The 19100-nt window shown below is 41.2% G+C and overlaps 1 long non-coding RNA gene across 1 annotated transcript in view; it reads right to left on the bottom strand.

Annotated features, from left to right (window-relative positions):
• Nucleotides 1-8527: 8527 nt before the first annotated feature.
• Nucleotides 8528-19100, bottom strand: part of LOC129350820 (uncharacterized) — a 107939-nt gene continuing 97366 nt past the window's right edge. Inside the window, exons 3-4 of the long non-coding RNA XR_008604342.1 lie at nt 11671-11863; nt 8528-8910 (exon numbers count right to left, since the gene is read on the bottom strand). This is a non-coding gene — a long non-coding RNA (uncharacterized LOC129350820). The remainder of the gene's footprint in view (nt 8911-11670; nt 11864-19100) is intronic.

The following is a 19100-nucleotide window of genomic DNA, read 5'->3' as shown; positions in this document are numbered from 1 at the left end:
GATGTTTAGTTGCTGTCATGAAAGTCTTATCTTCATTTGTGGCTTTTTGTATGTGTGTGTGTGTGTGTGTGTGTGTGTGTGTGTGTGTGTGTGTGTGTGTGTGTGTGTGTGTGTGTGTGTGTGTGTGTGTGTGTGTGTGTGTGTGTGTGTGTGTGTGTGTGTGTGCGTCTGTGTGTGCATGTTACTGTGCCGTCCTGGAATGCTGACCTGTCCCCCTTCTTGGCAATCGAATCAGAGCTGAAAATTTTCAGACCAGATTGTATGTCCTGGGAGGTTTGCATTCCTGAAGCAGGCAGTTTCAATTATTCTCTGCTGGTGAGATCTGAACACTGGAGCAGGTTTGTTTATGTAGTGCTGCTTGTATGTGCCTTACAGTTTCTACATACTTTTGTACGCACATGCTACCTGTATGAGGCTGTAATGCATGAGTTTTGTGCTCATGCATACTGTGTTTTCTATCTCTAAGACATCTGGGCTTTGTGCCACAGCAAACACTCCTCTCCTATTGACTTAACCACAAGTGGAGAATCTGTCTCACACACAAATACGCAGACTTTGTCAGAGGGACACAGTGAAAGAGATCTTGTTCTCTTCCAATATGACGGGAAATGAGAACTTTCAAACCAAAAAAATATATTAACTTGGAATCTTTAAAAGCAAATAAACATCTCCTCGAAGGCCGTCCAACTTTTCGGATACCAAAGTCGAACTAAATAAAACTCAACAAGTCATCTTTTTTCCGACAGTCTGCCTTTGGGACTGTTTGCCACAGATTGTCTATCTTTCCTAAGCACAGACTGGATTATTTGGTGGCTGTTTGTATGTCTATGTGGCTTTTCAACAGTTGGTCTGGTTCCTGTAGGAATGCTGATCCGTCCCTCCTGACTTTTTTACATTAGAGTCAGCGGATGTTCTCGTATCTGATATCCAAGTTGCGTACCAGCTGGTATATTGGTTCAGGATGCACAAGAGACTGTCGAAGCAACTTCATCGTCCTGATTCACACGTTACACAAACAAACCTCGAGGAACAAATGACAGGACGGCATTTGGAAGAAAATAATGCTCATACTGAGTGTAGAGCCACATTCACAGCTGCTAGAGAAAGGAGCTATAATGAAGAGGATGAATCAATGGTGCGAAAGAAAGAGGCTAATTACAGGATATGTGAAAGAAAGGGGATTAGGACCCCCGCAGAGAGAAGGAAGACCTGTGTTTAAGACTTGCATAAAACTCAAACAGTGAGCATTTAAGAGCTGATTTCTTCTTACTGAGAAATTACAGGGAAGAGTTGGCCGCAGCTTGAGCAGATAGATAAACCAAAGAGCCTGAGGACTTTGAATGTTCGCTATTATGTCCCGTTTGAGCCAAAACATAATCAGAAGAAATTTTTTTTTAAAAAAGTCCTCTTCGTAAACTATGGAAGAATACTCTTTGTAAACTGATATCACGACTGCTCTCCAGCAGCAAAAAAATGGCACTTACATACATGAATGAGACAAGGCCAAGTGAAGCATATATTAATCCATCTGTATGGAAATATGTGTTCATTCCAAACCGGGCTAAAAATATTACAAGCCACTGAATAGGACAGCTGGGATGGCAGAATGACACGCCAAAGGCAAATCAGATCTCCCTCCAATAAATTTCAGATCAAGGGAGACACATCAGCAGGATTTAGTTCCTCTGAGCCAAAACAGGCAAGAGGTTGTAAAGGAAGAGAGAGAGGAGGGGTAAAAAACAGAAACATAGAAAGACAGAGAGGATGTGATTTGTGCGCATGTAGTCCCCTGTGACCCACAATATAGTTAATTTAGCGTGAGGAAGATAATAACAGGCAGCAAATGAAATTCCCATGCCAGTTTCAAGGTAGTTTGTGGCTCCACGAGGGACTGACGTTATGCAAATTTTGTCGGAATAAATAGAGTAGAATAGGAGCAGAAATGACACTGATTTAAATGCACTTGTCATGAATTGAGCTCAGTTGTAAGCGTAGAAGTACTACTGTAATGCTTGTTGCTCACTGCTTTGCAAATGGATGATTTATAAGCTTGGCAGTCTTGCTTTAATGACAAGTGACGAGCAATAGTTAAAAGAGAAATGCTTTCATCTTGTTCCCACTTTAAGATATCACCTGTAGTACTCTTGGATTCCCGCTAAAATGGTGACTGACTGTCTTTCCAAATACTAATATTCTGAGTGTATGCTGCGGTGACAACTGTGGTCCCTCAGTTATGCCCACTGCCAGAGGGTGGGGGATGAGGGAAAGGAGATGAGCCAACAGATTCCTGCTTTGACTGTTCATATGCACTCTGCAGCACTGCCATATAAAGACATACTCAGCTTTGTTTAAAGGGACACACAGAGGAAACGTCGGTCCCTCCCTGCTGACAGATAGTCTAACATGCCAGTCGTGACACATTGTTATTCAGAGCCTATTGTCCAGGATGAATATAGAGCTCTGTGAAATAACGAAGCTACATTTGGATTCTCGATACCAGACAATCCCAAATCCACAGGGCTTCCTTGCTCACTTAAGGTTCCAATTAAGTGATGATGTCACTATAGCTGCAGAGGTGATTGTTATTTTCCGACTTTCTTAAGAAACCGGCTCCATAAAACGGTCGACACGTCTGTCAGCTTGTGCAGGTTTGAGATGGACACATGTGGAAAAGCTTTAACAGCAGAGAAAACATCCCAGTCTGCTGGGACACATAGCTTCACTCTGAGCTAGTGGAACTCATATACGTATATGTCTGGTTTGTTGCCATGGTTTCGCTCACCTTAGCGCCTGCTACTGTGTCTTGTAAAAGTCCCAAAAATAAAACTTGGAACGGAGGCATGAGGGGATTTTTTCTTTTTAAAAATAGTTATTGCAGTGGAAATATGTATTTATGAATAATCAATGAGTTCACTTTTCGGAAAAGCATTCACTCTGGTGTTGCTGTGCAATTTCACACACACACAGTGTTTCGGTCTTATTGTGCTCCACTATTTTCAGCCCTGTTTGACTTGAGCCATAAGAACTGAAACAAAAGCTTTGTCCCTGTGCTGTCGTTGCTTGTGCGGGTCTGTTTGATCAAATGCAACATCAGCCTCCCTCAGGGCCAAGCATCAAAGCTGCCATGCCTGATTATGAAACAAAAGCCTTGAACTCACAGAAAGCCATATTAACGGTGAAAATGCAATGATGTGATTTCATGCTTTGGTTAGTGGATTCTTAAGCTTAAATGTGCTAATTGAGGCTACTGCTGCATTTGCTATATTGCTTTTTATTCAGATACTCAGTTGGCTAAATCTACTTACAGAGTTGTTGTATTTAAATAAGCCAGGTTGTGTAATTTTGAATTCTGGATGAAACAGCTGAGGTTACATATAGTCGATTTCAAGAACAAGAGGAAACATGACTGTGTACAGATAAAGATTTGTGAAACACAGCTCAACAAAATACATCTTTTTGCACTGTTACTGTAGTGATATAAACTGCTTTCCTTCTAGCTACTTTTGCAATGGTTTAACAGATTCATATCAGAAAACAAACAATGTTAATTCAGCAAATCTGAGTGCTATATGTATAATTTTCCACCTGCTGGTATTAACCTACATTATACTCAGCAGTATTGATTATGATGAGAGGCAGTGAGTAAATTATGCAGACACACATGGAGGAATGCAGCTCCACTCACAGTGAAGTGAAAACATGACAGGAAAAAAAGAGCTTTATTCCAATAATGAAGAGAGACGGTCCTGCCAGGAGGCAGATGACGCTGCATTAGTCTTCCCTGCCTCGAAGGAGAGATGGGGGAGGACGACTGAAAGAGAGAGAAGAAGAATAGATGATTTTAAGAGCGCTGGGATTCCTGTGGCAACTCCGTCCCGAGTGAATGCAAGGGTGAGCAGAGGACACCAAAAGTGAAATAAAAGAGTTCTCACTCAGCTGATGCAAGCCATGCCTTTTAATGCATTTTGTGTACATAGAGCTCCTGTCCTGGTGGGGTGCTGTGAAAACATTGGCAGAACATTCAGCCCACATTAAGACACCAGACACAAAAGGTTGACTTGTTAAACATACAGAATTTATGAGCTTTCAGGACTTTGCACAGTAAAGCCCTGTCAGTGATACTGACAGCAACGAGCATGAAAGCTGCTGGACTGAGCCCCATGATACAGCGCTCGGTAATGTACTGGAGTGTAATGATACCACTACCAGCAGCCGTCCTGCTGAGAGAAGAAAAATGAGGCTGTCAGGAAAAAGAAAAGAAAAAGACAGCAGAAAAAGAAAAAAAAAAATCCCCCCCTCAACATTCTGATGTGAAGTTTGGCCATAGATCTGCTTTTCACAGCCAAGTCTCTGCACAGATTAAAATGCACTTATTCCATCAACATCCAGCAAAGCAACCTGCCAGTTATCCAGCTGCTGTTTGTGTACAGGGGGGGCGAAGCATCCAAATCTTTCCAAATCAAAACTGAGTGCAGGTCTGCGCCGATGTGCCGGTGAGAAGTTGTGGCATTCATGCAACAACAAACACCAGGTGGTGTTCCAGGAGACGCTTTTTATTAACGTCATCACACTGTTCCATAACTTGCATAAAAACGAGCCTCATAATTGCAAGTAATCCATTTCCAGAGAAACAGGCTAATGCGCATTTCCTAAATGAAACCCGACAGTAACACCACTTTCAGTCCACCATATGAAAATGACTGTAATCACAAATGAAAGTGAGGGTTCAGGCCGCATGCCAAGTGTGCCTTGCTGTAGTCTACAGTGAGAGCAGGATTTCAGGCTGTTGGGAAGCTCAGTTCATGCTGTGGCTGAAGCACAGAATGGACCGGTGGAGTCCGTAGTAGAAGGTAGGATGGAGCCAAGCCGTTTCCTGGCTTCAGATGGCAGAGCAGATGGCAGAGTCCTGAGGGCCGATGCTAAAGCTTCTCATCCAGGCTCTCAATCAGCAGCTCTGACTTCTTCATCACAGACTGGTAGCGATTATGACTTCTGGACACTTTGAGGTGTTTTCTGACTGCAAATGCTCACAAACCAGACACACTAAACACGCAGTTTCTGTCAAAGTCTTCATAAAGCTCTAGACATGATACTTTTCTGGTAGCTTCTAGCAGTTCTAGGTAAACCCTTCCACTGTTGCAAACATATGAAGGTAATTTTGCATTGTAAGGCCCAGGGTTGTCCTTGCAGTAAAGGTTACCCAAGGGCCAAAGATCAACTGTGTCCACCACCCCCTCTAGTGGACAACACAGTAAACTAATGAAAACTGACAAAATTAGAAAAAAAGAGACAGAAGAAACACAATGAGCGCAAGTTTATTCCTTTTTTCTTTGAGCATCAGCAATATTTAGACCTGCGGTTTGGGTGTTTGTTAAAAAATCGCTCAAACAAAGAGAAACTTAATCAGTGATTGATTATCTGATACATAATATGTGTGATTCTTTCCCACCTATCAGCATTTGGGAAACATAAAACAGCAGAAGCTGAGACCAGAAACGGAAAGAACAGAGAAGGCTCGTATTGTTCTATCATGTGGGGAAAAAATGACGAAGGAACTTAATACGTCCAGCAGGATTGTTTTTGCCTGTTTTTAATAAACCACCGTCTTCTGTTTCAGTGCCACAATTAATGTTTTAATGACTTAATCAAAACGTACATTTTGACAATTACAGAGAAACAACTGCCTCGGTACTGTGGAAAAAGTCAGAGCATGTGAGCCAAGGATGCTGAATACTTTGTTGGATAAGTCAGCACTTTATGTTATCAAATTTATTCTGAAAGGAAACTGGGATGGTATGAGTTTAGGTACGTTTAAGCACATTTTCCTGTAAAATTACATCAAAACACTGGCAGCTGTGGTTGCTGTGTTTCTTCAGTGTTACAACTGTAATTTACTTCAGCAGTTAATTACTGTAGAATTGATTACAGTGGTCTACAGCAGAACGTGAGTGTTACTATTTAATGTTGTATCTACACCTTTCAGAGTTATACTACATTTACATGGTGTTGTAGTCACCTGTAAAATGTAAGATTTTCTTAATTGAAACTGTACAAATATTGAGAATTTTCGGGAATATTCCTTCAAGGTTCCTGTTTGCTGGGATGTGTCTTGAATTGAGATCTAACAACTCTGTTTAACATTTTAAAATGCTTTTACCACTAAAACACCTACAGCAATACAGGTTAAAGCAAATTTATTCAAAAGCAGCAAGCTTATCAAATTTTAATTGATTCAATATATTTTAGAAACCAAAGAAAAATAATTTAACTTAGTACACTAAGTAAAAACAAACAAACAAACAAAAAAACGGCCTCTCTCAGGGCATCACTGCAAATTTTGCCCTAATAGTGCTATTAATATTGTTGTTGTTCTTGTCTAAATCAAATTGCTAGTATAAACAGTGTTTTGTGAAATGTTGCATAATGTTGTGAAAATGTTTTGTTCACTTCACACCATCAATTTTTAAAGTACCCTCCCGCAAAAGGTCATTCTTGGTTTTTACCTCCAAAAAAAGAGCTGTTAAAAAAAAAAACAAAAAAAACAATAACAACTGAATTTAGCTATTTTTACAGCAGTTTATCGCAGTGTATTCTGACTTTTGCTCTATTGTACACTTGCATGTAGAATCTGCCCTGAGGAAGTTCTTATTAAATCAGCCAAACATAGAGAAAGATAGAACAACAAATAGAGACTCATCCACAAGAAGGAAGACAGAAATAAAAACAAAAGCACGAACTGAAGATGACGAGCAAAACAACGGCAACCGCTGACAGCTTGCAAGCTTTTAAAAATGAAATAATGAACACTGCGCTCGTTGTTGGAAGGTGAACCTCAGGCCTCATTACACACACACATACACACACAAGCACAAATGAATGAATGAATGCACGAGTGCGCACAGACACACAACAGTGCACACACGAGCACCCACAAAGACACAGAGGGTTTGTATTATCACAGACACTTGGAAGCAGCCACACAGAACAGAACTCTGCCCACTTCTTCCCAGAACTGCTGGCTACTTCATTCGAGCTTAATCAGAGGAGCTGAAGAGTGTGAGTGTGTGAGAGCAACAAAGACAGAAGCACACAGAAGGCCAGACATGCACGGTAACGTTTACGGTAATTGCGACCAAATTCAGTGTTTAAAAAACTCCATAGAAACAAGAACAACTTAGAATTAAGCCTCCCCTAATAACGTAAACATCGGTGCACAATCATATGGAAATATTAGGAACAAAGAGATGACAACTTCAGTATGCACTGCTTTCTGTTTCTCTTCCATTTCTACTTCTGCCTCCTCTCCTTCTTTCTCTGAGTAAAGTTTAGAAAGTTATTCTTCACTCCCCGTTTCCCCTCAAGTTCTACCTCTGTCTCAATCTCCCCAGTCATCTGTTTGTCTTCGCCAGTCATCTGCTGCTTTGAAGTGCTTTGTGTTTTCCACACTCAGACAGCCTTCCTGTCCTGCACTGAGCTCTGTTCCATTACTGACAGAGACGAGCCAAACTTAGATATGCTGCTAATTACAGCTGAGTGTGTGTGTGCGTGTGTGTGTGTGTGTCGCTGCACATGTGTACGATCAGTTCCCCAGCCGTGCTACATCTAATTACAGTCTTCTCCCGTCACTCCCCGCTCCTCCTGATTGTTGGATCGTCCTAGAAATCTGTCTAATATTCGTAGTGTTTCATATTTATGCTTTTTTTCTGGATTAGTTCTGCTATGATCCATAAACCTGACTGTCCTGGCGCCGTGTTCAACCCGCCGAGCTGCAGAGCACAGGGTGGCCCCTCGACCAGATCACAGAACTTCTTGGCTCAGGTACCTTTAATCAACCAGTCATTTTCCAAACTGCAAGGGAGATTATTTTTAGAGCCCACCTGGGTCCTATGTTCAGGAAATTACACCTTCTCTAGTTTTCAGACTCAAAGGAACATGAGCTCTAAGTGTCCTCCACATGTCCCATCACCTCCTAACAGTGATGGAGACAAGCTAGTGAACTTGTCATCCATCAGCAGAAATCTTTTCGACGTTTACACCAGAGTAAAGGAAGAGAAAATGGGTGTGAGACCACAGCGACAGCGAGAGTCAGAAAGAAAGGAAGTACAATAAAGTGAGGAGGAGACAGATTTGTGCTACAATGTTTTGGCATGGCGGCATCAGAGTCCACATGTTTGCATTTTATGGACTAGCAGGATAATGCACAAGTTGTGGGATGATTTGAACATCGGAGCCAATAGTGGGACTATTTGATCTGGAAGCACAGACGCACACGGAGAACTTAATAAATTTGTCTGGGATCTCGCAGAATATGAAACGAGGTTATTGAGTGTGGTGCTGTGGCTGTGCAGGGGATCAAATTCTGCCAAAACTCCACTTTAAAGGGCTGCAGTGAAAGAAGGAGTTTTTATGGAGGCGTATGCTCATTTTTCCAGCACTGATGATCGATGTAATCAATGAAGTTTTCCAGAATCAAATCGACTTTGTTTGTGCAACTGTAAAACAAGCAACAAGGGAAACTGAACCAGTGTTCAAATTTATATCTGGTTTATTTCAACTGATTTTAGCCTTCATTATTAATGGGTTCTTCTGTGTCTGTGCATGGGAAATTTTGCAGACAGGACAAAGTAGTAACTGTATGTTCATAGTTTGCAGCACCATGGTTAATGTATAATGTGCTGCATCCAATGGAAACAATTAGTTCTATAAAGAAAAGCCCATATATACAGGATGACAGCAGTCACATACAGGAAGGGAGGAGAAATTACAGCTGTCAAGTGGCATCAAGTGTAACCAGCGTGCAACAATAATCAGAACAGCGTCCCAGGAAACGGACATGCAGACAGAGGCAATCACAGAAGGATGGGGTCAGGGATGAGGGTGAAGAGAAGGATCAAGACAGCTCTTCATCACCTGCCAGAGGAGAAGGATATACAGAGGGTTAGAAAGAGCATCTGTCAGCACCCAGAATGGACTGGAATAATTAGAGGGAGGAGAAATGTGGTCCTGTGACTCAGAGCTTGTCCTCTAATCTGCTGCCATGAGTAGGACACTTGTCCTTTCACAAAAAAAAAGAGAAAGAATGAGAGAAAAAGACCCAAAGGACACAACATCTAATAGCTCTTCCTTGTACTTGATGAAACTGAAACCATTCTCCATCTGGATGGATTTAGATTAATTACAGTAAGTACCAAGTTTAGCCTGCTAATCTAAAATGGCATGACAGACAGAGACAAAGACAGGGAGAGAAAAAGAGGTCGGAATTCTTCAACTTTTGTCTGGGAAATGCCAGTAGTACCACAATAGAAGCAGTATTGTGACTCCATCCAAAGGCAGCTCATAATGTATGATTCTTGGCACTTTGGAGACTGTAATGGGACCGCAGCTGCTCAGGTTGTCTTCTCACCTTGCTCAGACAGCTCTGTTTACGCCCAGGACCCCTGCAGCCGACTTTCATGACTGTAGCTCAGGGATGATGCACCACAGTGTGTGTCATTTGGATCAAGTTAAATCAAGTCGCATGCAGCGCGCACACACACAGGCACATTCAAATATGCACACTTTTAGGCCAAGCTAAACTGTTTTCATCAATTTTTAGGTGCGTGTGCTTTGTAGTCACTACTTATTCAGGTCACCCATGCTGTAGAGCAAAATGAGTGGGGAAAAGGAAAACGCTAGTGTGTCTCTCTGTATTAGCATGTGTGCCCACGATAAAAGGCAGCTAAACCATGATAGAGGGCAGAATGAGTCACGGGACACAATGTGGCATTAGATCATTACTGCCACCAATAATGACAAACTGAAAACAGACCATTGATGGGCCACATGGAGTGAATTAATATGAAATGCAGATTGCTATACAAATTACATCCAGACAACACAAACTCAATTATGTGATAAAAGCACAAACTAGACAGTTGTCGTTGACACAGGAAAATATGACATAAGACGTATTTTTTGTACAGAAAAACATTTCTTATTTGGAGTGCATTTAACCTGCAATTGAAGGTTACACCTACAATAACTGTTTTTCGGATCAGCTGGGGTGTTGAATAGAACATATCATTTTATATCTTCTTTATGTTCATATGCAGACCATTTACATCAATGTAATGACTTGGTGCTAATGCTGGTTTAGAAAAAATTCTAAGGACTGCAGTAAATAAAAAAAGCTGGACCCAGTTTAGAATGAGTTTTCTTGGCCAAAAGCTGTTTTTTTTGTTAGTTTTTTTGGTCTGTTGAACTGCTTTGTGTGAGCATAGTGTGCTCCCTATTATGGTTCTGATATACAAGACAGAACACTGTGACTAATAACTAATACACCGAGGGGAAAACATTGCAGGATTGCCTTATTTCATGATCCAAACCTTCAGCAAAACCAGAATTTTCAGTGTGATATGTCGCTAGTTGGGAGGTTGCTGTTGATAAAGGGGATTTTAGAAACAGCAACACGTAGATAGTGAAAAGGGAAGACAAAGCTTGTAACAAAGTCAATGACAGACTTATACTCACAGTCTACATTCAGTGAGCCAGGCTAGTTGAAATATTAAGTAATGGTTTTCAATTAGGCGTTGGCTCCAAACCAGACCTTGAACTGATTTTGAAAAGGGTTAATAGTGAACTTTTTAGTCGCATTTGCTAATTTGCATGCCCACCCAAGGCATGTGGCATGTTACTAGAATGCATTTTTTGCATTTGCTGTTTCATTGCATGCCATGCAGTTGGCCCCCATGACTTTTACCCTAACCATCGTGTGTGTTATTTAAATGCTGTAAAATGACATGCAAATAGCTTTCAAAGAGTAGAAATTACACATCAAGTGTGCCAGAAGTGATGCGCTCTTTAAATACAATTCCATGACGTCATGTAGAGCTTTTTTGGTGCTGAGCTGTTAGTGTACTGTGGACGATATTAGCTTTTTCTCTGAAAATAGCACCTCACTGCAGCTTGAACTAAATCCATAAGAATGGTGTGAAATGTTGCATGTAAAATCATACTATTAAGCTCTGTAAAGCTGAGAGGAGCTACGGATTTGCATTTAATAGGCTCATCACTATAATTTACCCCTTTCACACTTCACACTATTTTCTCGTTGGGATTTGGCACAACATTACGAAGGTACTCATTACTGACGATGTAAGTTAATATTTTGCCAACAACTGCTTGGTTATGACTAGGTAAAGACTTCATTCAGTATTGTAAAAAAAAAAAAACAAAAAAAAACCTTTGGCCACAACTGAAAATGTATACTTGGTTTATCTTTTCTTGCAAAAAAAAACCTTTCCACAGTTATGATTGCAAACTTGTTAAACTACATATTATATGCTATGTAGCAAGTATATTACTTTTGTCCTGGTCTGCAGTTTTCATGAACTATGTGATCAGAATGTAAAAAATACTAATAATATAATGCATTACTCCTGTGCTAAAGCACTGTTTCAGGAGGTACCCATATGACTGCATGAGGATGGATGCCAGGTCACTGAGTGGAAAAGTTTAAGAACCACTATATTTCTCTCTCATGCTTGACACAACAGCTTTTGGGCTTGTAAAATAGACTTTTCTGGGCTGCTGAGTTCGCCCCAGGATCATCTGTGTAGTGCAATAATGTTTCAAGTTCTCCTTGTTACACATTTTTGCACCTGCAAAATTGGTTGGGTTGGTGTAGATTACCTTGAATGGGACTTCAGTGAGTGGAGCAGCAGGGACTGCCCTGGAACCAGCCCAACACATGCCTGTCTAATGGCTGTGATATGTGAGTGGGACAGAGCACGCTCCGCACACTGCACCTCATTGATGAAGACGGGAAGATTTTCCTCTGACCAGGCATGGAACAGCCAGGTGGTCTGCCCTTGACATTTTTCATCTGTGCAAATTGGTATGTGTGGGGTAACGCACATGAGAGAGAGACACAGAGACACAGTGAGTAAGTGAGAGAGAGAGGAGAGAATTATGCTTTTCTTATTCCAAAGTTTGTGTTGTCCAAGACTAGCAAAGGTGTATGGTAACCAGACTGGAAGAGGACAGATGAAGTGGTTTGGAACAGTGGTCTCGCTGCCAATATGAGACTGCTGTTCTTCCATTAACACAGTACAGTAGCATGACTGCCCACTGGATTAGTGAAAAGCACCATTGTATTCAACAATTAACCAGTTTATTCTTACTTTCATTTATCTGGGCGGCGTTTGTTCAGGACTCATGGTCTTATGCAATATGTCACGTTCTTTCAGTTATACACACTTCACTTGTACTTCCCAGCCGTCTACTGCTGTTGGCCACTGACAGCTGCAATTATGGGCTTTGGTAAAACACACTGTAGTTGCTATGGAAGAACATTAGCAACGAATGGATCTCAGTCTGGGCCCACTGGATAAATGATGTACTGGCAATTTTTTGCATTAACATGTTTGATTTCTGCAATATTCCAAGAAACACTTTTCATAACTAATATAATAAATGTTTTTACATGCATACAAATCTTTCATATTTGAAAATTTTTATGTGTATTCAAAAATACTGATGTTACATGACTATACAATCACAACCATATTATAATGTCTTATGACACATTCAGTCTTAATGCAACAACTATAAACGCTTTATAAACACAGCTAAAGTTGTCAACAAAGACACCTGATCTGCAGATACTGGCCTTATTGACCTCCCAAGGGTTTATTGTTCTGTTATGTATTGTTTGTCTGTTTTTAAATTTGCTATTCTGTTTTCTCTTCCCTTTACCATCACCCCGGCTGGTGTAGGCAGATGACCTCTCTCTCTGAGCCTGGTTCTGCTGCTGGATTCTTTGAGGTAAAGGGAAGGTTTTTCTTCCCACTGAAAACTTTATATTTGTTGGGTTTCTATGTATAATTTTATAAAGTCTTAACCTTAAGTGTCTTATGATGACAGAAACTGTGAATTAAGTAGAATGGAAAAAGACAGCAAGTAACACTTTTAGTAGATTATTTGGACACGCTGCACTTCAAAACTGCTTGCCAAATTATTGTAATATAATGTGACAATGTTTATTAATGATTTATATACATTTTAAAACCTAAGGGAGCCTGCAATGCCAGAATGTTGAGGATCGTCTGCCTGCTGCTTGCATCACACCCAACCCCTACCTCTAGCCCAGCACATGTTGGACCCATTGGGAAAAGACGCCATGCCACTTCTTCAGGCTGTATCCAGACAAGCCAATTCATAGAAGGTCTTTGGGTGGGACTTCGCAAAGTTTGCCACATACCTCTGAACCTGCATTTTTATGGGCAGGATCTGAAGGTGCAGCCAGTGTGAGGAGAGTGGGCAGTGTGGGAACCTAAGAAGCCGCGACTGCTTTTGGTGGATGATGTAGGTCTGTCGGTCTCATCAGGTCATGGCTCTCAGTATGCATGGGGACAGTTGTTGTCAGCACTTCCAAGTCTGAGGCCATAGTTCTCTGTCGGAAACTAATGTATTGCACCCTGGGTTGGGGTGATTTGCTGTCCCAAGTGAAGAAGTTTAAGTCTCTGGGGATCTTGATCAAAAGTGACAGGAAAATGGAACATGTAATGGATAGACTGGTTGATGCAACATCAGCAGTAATGTCAGGTCGCCATTGTAAATGAGAACTGGTTCTCACTTGATCTACCTGGTTAAATAAGCATTATATAAAAATCATGCAAATGTTGCGCCAGACGATCGTACTGAAGAGGGAACTGAAGTCAAAGCACTTGATTTACCAGTTGGTTTTTGCTCCACTCCTCACCTATGGCCATGAGCTCTGAATACTGACCACAAGAATGATGCAGTGGATTCAAGAGTGTGAAATGGTTTTCTTTTGTATGGTGGCTGGGCTGAGCCTTGGTGATAGGGTGAGGAAATCAGACATCCTGAGGGAGTCTGGAGTAGAGTCGCTGCTTCTTCATGTCAAAAAGAGTCAGCGGTAGACCTAGAACTCACTGCAGGGACCTCATAACTCGTCTAGTCCGGGACCTCATTGGGATCTCCAAGTAAAAACTGAAAATCATTGCTCAGATAAGGGATGTCTAGAATGTCCTCCTTAGCTGGCTGCCATTGCAACACAGGAAAGCAGAATAAAACTGCCAGATGAAGAGGGTGAAAATAATGTGTTACCCAGTTTCACTTAGTTTTATAATAAGAAAAATGTATTTACTATTTTTCTGCCAGACATAAAAGCAGATGATTAAAATTAGATGGAGACTCGATTTCTTTCTTTCATCCATTTGTACTTCATTGTTTTTTTTTTTATTTTGTACTGCAATAACCCTAAGAGCTGTGACTGTGTCCATAAAAAGGATTACTGGAAAACATTCAGATTTTTTATTGTGATGGCACCATTAAAGAGTCCTTTCTCTCCTGTTCTTGACTTTGTGTCAGAACTGTTCATGTTGATAAATGTGAAAGGCTGTGAAAATAACCTTGCGAGGGCTGCTCTGCAGAGAACCTCAAAACTCAACCATAAACTACTCGATAAAACAGTGCAGAAGGAAAAATAGAAACATGGTGAAACAATGTCACTGGACTGGATAATGCATCTGACAATTTCCCAAGATGTTATTTTCAGCAGAGTTCCATTACAATAAGCATTAGTTTAAGTGATGCTGACGTCTCATTTGAGCCAACTTAGTTGAACCGTTTTAGCAAGCAGCTTCATGATATCAGATGTTCAGAGATCAGTTGTTCCAGCTCATTTAAGAAAGCGACCCTCCTGAACTCTCTCGCTGCAGTACAGCAGGTTCTAGGCGCAAAGAGTAGACTATTAATCTTAGAATAACCAGAAAATCCGTTTTACAAAGCTATGAGAGAGTGTTTGGCTTTCAGTAGGACTGTGAGTGGGAGAACTTTCTAAACGGTTTAAAAATAATGACTGCTGAAGCCTGACAAAAATGCCAAGACCTTTTCTCCCATCAGCCAAAAATGTTATCATGCGATCTTTCACTGAGATACGGGAAAATCCTTCCCTGTTTGTTGAAACTCCTATCTCTTTATTTCTCAACAGAGGTGAAGTCTGATGCTTAACTGATGACCCCGGCCATTACTGAGATGAGCAGACGGGGCATGTGGACACACATGCACATAAACAAAAAGATGAAGAGATAGCGTGAAGAGGAAAAATGGGCTCTAACTGTCCTCGCTGATGTGCTCGGGATATTAAAAGACAAGCAGACAGATCGATGAAGGCTCACATACACACAATAGCGAACAGATCGAGTAGCAGGAGAGTGTTTAACAATGAAGTTTACAGCTCATAAATCACGGCCGATCTTGCAGTAACTGACTAAACACACAACTCACACTTGGGTTCACATTACAAACAGCAGCACTTGGAGCAACACCAAAGACTAAGAGCTGTGCTAAAATATTCAGCTGTACAGTAGCTCACATACATCACATACAGGTTATGGAAGGAACCTGGTCAGCTTCAAAGCATTCAGCATACCTGATGTAAATCAATTAGCTTTTTAAAAGGCTTCACATTTATTTATTCTACATAAGCAATTATGTGAAAGTAGCTGGAGTTGACCTGTGGTTGCTTTGAGCATTTCACTTTAGGTTAATCCCCGCCTTCCAAAAAAGAAACTCCATTACAGTAGAGTCAGGTTTCACTGCCTGGAACCTGCTGAGCCTCTGTTGAATCTTCTGAACTAATCAAATCCCAGCTTTGAACTGCTCACTTTCCATTTCCTTAAAAATATACAGATGAAGTGGTAAAAGTGCCATAAGGGAAGGCTACTCTTAACTTTGCCCAGCTTGTAATGAAGTTACTTAAATCAGTCAATAAGAGTTTCCGTTTTTTTTCCCAGTAAAGTCGACTAAATGTGCCGGGAATGTGCTTTGTCAAGAGGTAAAATAATTTTCTCCAGGGGACAAACTTTTGAGGCCATTGTTCCTTTCACCTTTTCACCTTCTCTCCTGTTCCCCTCTCCTATTTCGTGTCGTGTTATACTAGCTGACTGCACACTTAAGTAGTGCATACATGTGGACAAAATCAAGATCCGGGGATCAAACATGTGCTGCTTAAAATGAGCTGATGAGACAGAAGCTGACACTTGCATACCCGAAGTCGGAGGAAACGCATTTTTTCCGTGTAGAAATGCAAACTGGATATGCTCACGCTTACACACATGTACCAATTGTGTGAATTCTAGCACTGTGGTAGCAAGTTTTACCCAAAATGCTGATGACAGCCATCATCTCTGGCGCTGTTAAAATAACAGCCTGTTGGAAGTTTGCATGTATATGTGTCACACAATTCAGAGGAAGTCTCCCATCACTCAAAGTTTTTTTTTTTTTTTTTTTGCTGGAAGCTGACTAGATGTTTTGCCACACACACAAACACATACACACATACAAAAAACTTCAGCCCCAGTTCGGGTATCCCTTTCACCTCTCTGTCGCTTTACATTGGGTTCCATGACGGTGAGCTGGTCAAAGCCCCTTTACAAAGAGTCCGACTCGGGGAAGCTGTGCCAGTTGTTAAGGGTTTAAGTCGACAGCGAAGGGAGGTGTGTGTGTGTGTGTGTGTGTCTGAGTGTGTGTGTGGCGGCAGGCAAAGGGAGGCAAAATTATCTGATTGTCTGTCTGATTGTGTGGCAGAATGTAGCTTCTGACCCAATGAGTCAGGCCTAACATATAAAGGAGAAGCCTCCAGAGCTGTAACTAAGAAAAAAAAAAAGCAAAAATTTCTTGGCGTTACAACAAATTTGTGCACTTACACATGACCTATCTCTCCACCACCGCCCAGTGTGACCGGCATCTCCGGGTTTAGCACTATGTGACTGTGTGGTGCTAAAATCTTCCAACATAATTTCATCACATTTCAGCAACCATGTGCAATAGTCCCCCCTGACGAAGTCGTTCCAAGCCTACGGCTCCGTGAACAAGCCGAACGGAGGAGAGGAATCAGTCATACCGTACAAGCTTGATATTTCTTGGTGGTACTCAAGCTGACAGATTTTGTGCAAATTTGTGATATTAAAGGAGAACTAAAGCTCTCTGCTGGTTTTTGCTTGTGTGTGCCCATGTGTGCGTTATGGATCTTTGCAGACTGTTGGCTGACTGACCCTGCGAACACTGTTTGCAAACAAGCAGCATAAGGGTGTAGATCACCCAAGAAGCCTCACTGACTCATGGATTTCCTGCTAGTTTCAGATTGAAGATTTAATTTTCATATAAGACAGATACTCACAGTCTCGAACTCCTCATAAATCAAAACTATTGTCACAGTCTTAGTTTTTTCTTCTTTGCATGGTTACTCTGAGGGGTCAAATCAATTTCAGTATAACAATAAGACAAGTATAAAATACTTTATCTTTTGCCTGGTATTTATCCTATGACAAGTAAAGTGAAAACTGGAGTAAACAGAACTGAGAAAGCAGATAAAGAGTGAGTCTTACTGCACTTCACTGTTTTTTCTGCAGCTTAGAAAATTATCCGACTAATTAAAAATTCTTCTTCAGGAATTAATTATCGGAAGAGTTACTCTGCAGTTTGAAAAAGTGTGTGTGAGACAGATAAAGAAAAAGAAAGAAAAACTTATTTGTGGGAGACACTGGCCTGTGTGTTTCACACATGTTTTGACAGTTCTGCAAGCTAATCCCTATTGTTGCTTTGCGAGGCTGGATGTGTGTGTGTGTGTGTGTGTGTGTGTGTGTGTGCGTGTGTGTGTGTGGTGAGGAGGTGGGGGTTTACTCAAAACCTGTTACTGCATGGATAAAGCCTTTGCACGGCCTCCGCCTCCACTACTGATACATTTACTTGTTGTGCACTGTAGTTACATAGCTTTGCACGTGTGTCTTCAGTGAGTTTCCAATCTGTATTCTTTCTTCTCATTGTAACTATTAAAACACATATTTGAAATGTAAAATAAAGCTATGCTTCACTGAACCAGGAAAACATTTCAATAGGCTTCTATGCTTAAATTTAGTTGACTGATTTGAGTAAAACTGAAGTAACACATTACTGAGCTTTGATATGAAATATATTTTCTTTACTTTCTGTTAAGTGAGTACAAGTTCAGTCAGACAATGACCTGCAGCATGTCTTTCACATCATCGCCTCCATCTTCTTGTGTGGTTTGAAATTCAAACTCTTCTCAGAGGGCATATCTGTGAGACTGGCCACCTCACCCACACCCTCCAGCCTTTCCTCTTTAGAAACTCCCTGACACACACATACACACACCCACACACACACCACCACCCATACCCACTACCACCATCTCCAAACACATACACACACATACACTCACTCATACAATTGCTGAGACACTCTTTTCAAACCATGCTAAACCTTTAGGCCCAACAATACAGGCTGGACCTAATCTTATAACCCCCGTCCAATCAGAGGGCTGGAAACTGAAGAGTGGAATTGATTGGCTGGTGGCCACAGGGGCCAGTTAGGGGAAGCAGAACAAGAGGAGACAACCATTGTTGATTGATTACCATGAAAGACACTTTTGTTGCTGACTTGAAGGCAGGACACTGTGCCTGTATCAGGAGGAAACGCTAGCAGTCTTAAAATAGGTCAGTGCTGCACTAACGTGTATACAAGATACTTCTCTGAGATAGTGAGGTGTGCACAAGACAGCCTCACTGCCCCTCCGTGGAAGAGTAAGGTCCAGAGATTATTAGTGGAGAGTAATATTGATTAGCTGCAGTGCAAAGGTTAGCGGAGCTCTCTATCTGTGAATAAATGAGCACTTTGGAGGAAGGAAATCAGGAGCAGAGTGGTGGGAGAGAAGAAGTGAGGAAATATAGTCAATAAGTCTTGGCTATAAACTTATCAAAGCAAAACAGTGCTTTATATCCACTCAACAATGCTTTTAGTCATGATGACAACATTTTTGGGTGACTTCAGCTAATCGCCATCTCATCTTTCCACATTATAGATTATGAATACTGCTCCAAGAGAGCTTGTTTGGTCGGCTGCCAGCTTCTCGATTCCCAGAAAAATCACTCCGCAGTGTCGGCACACACCAATAAATCAACAGAGACTTGAACTGTAGCTCGAAAAGATAAGGCTGAAACATGTTTAACTCGGTTCTCAAGTGAAAAAATTATCAAATGGTGCGGTAATCTTATTCACAATTCCCTGGCTTTGGA

The sequence above is a fragment of the Amphiprion ocellaris genome, chromosome 16 (genome assembly GCF_022539595.1).
Source record: "Amphiprion ocellaris isolate individual 3 ecotype Okinawa chromosome 16, ASM2253959v1, whole genome shotgun sequence".
NCBI classification, from domain to species: Eukaryota; Metazoa; Chordata; class Actinopteri; family Pomacentridae; genus Amphiprion; species Amphiprion ocellaris.
This window is presented reverse-complemented; position numbering and strand designations above follow the sequence as displayed.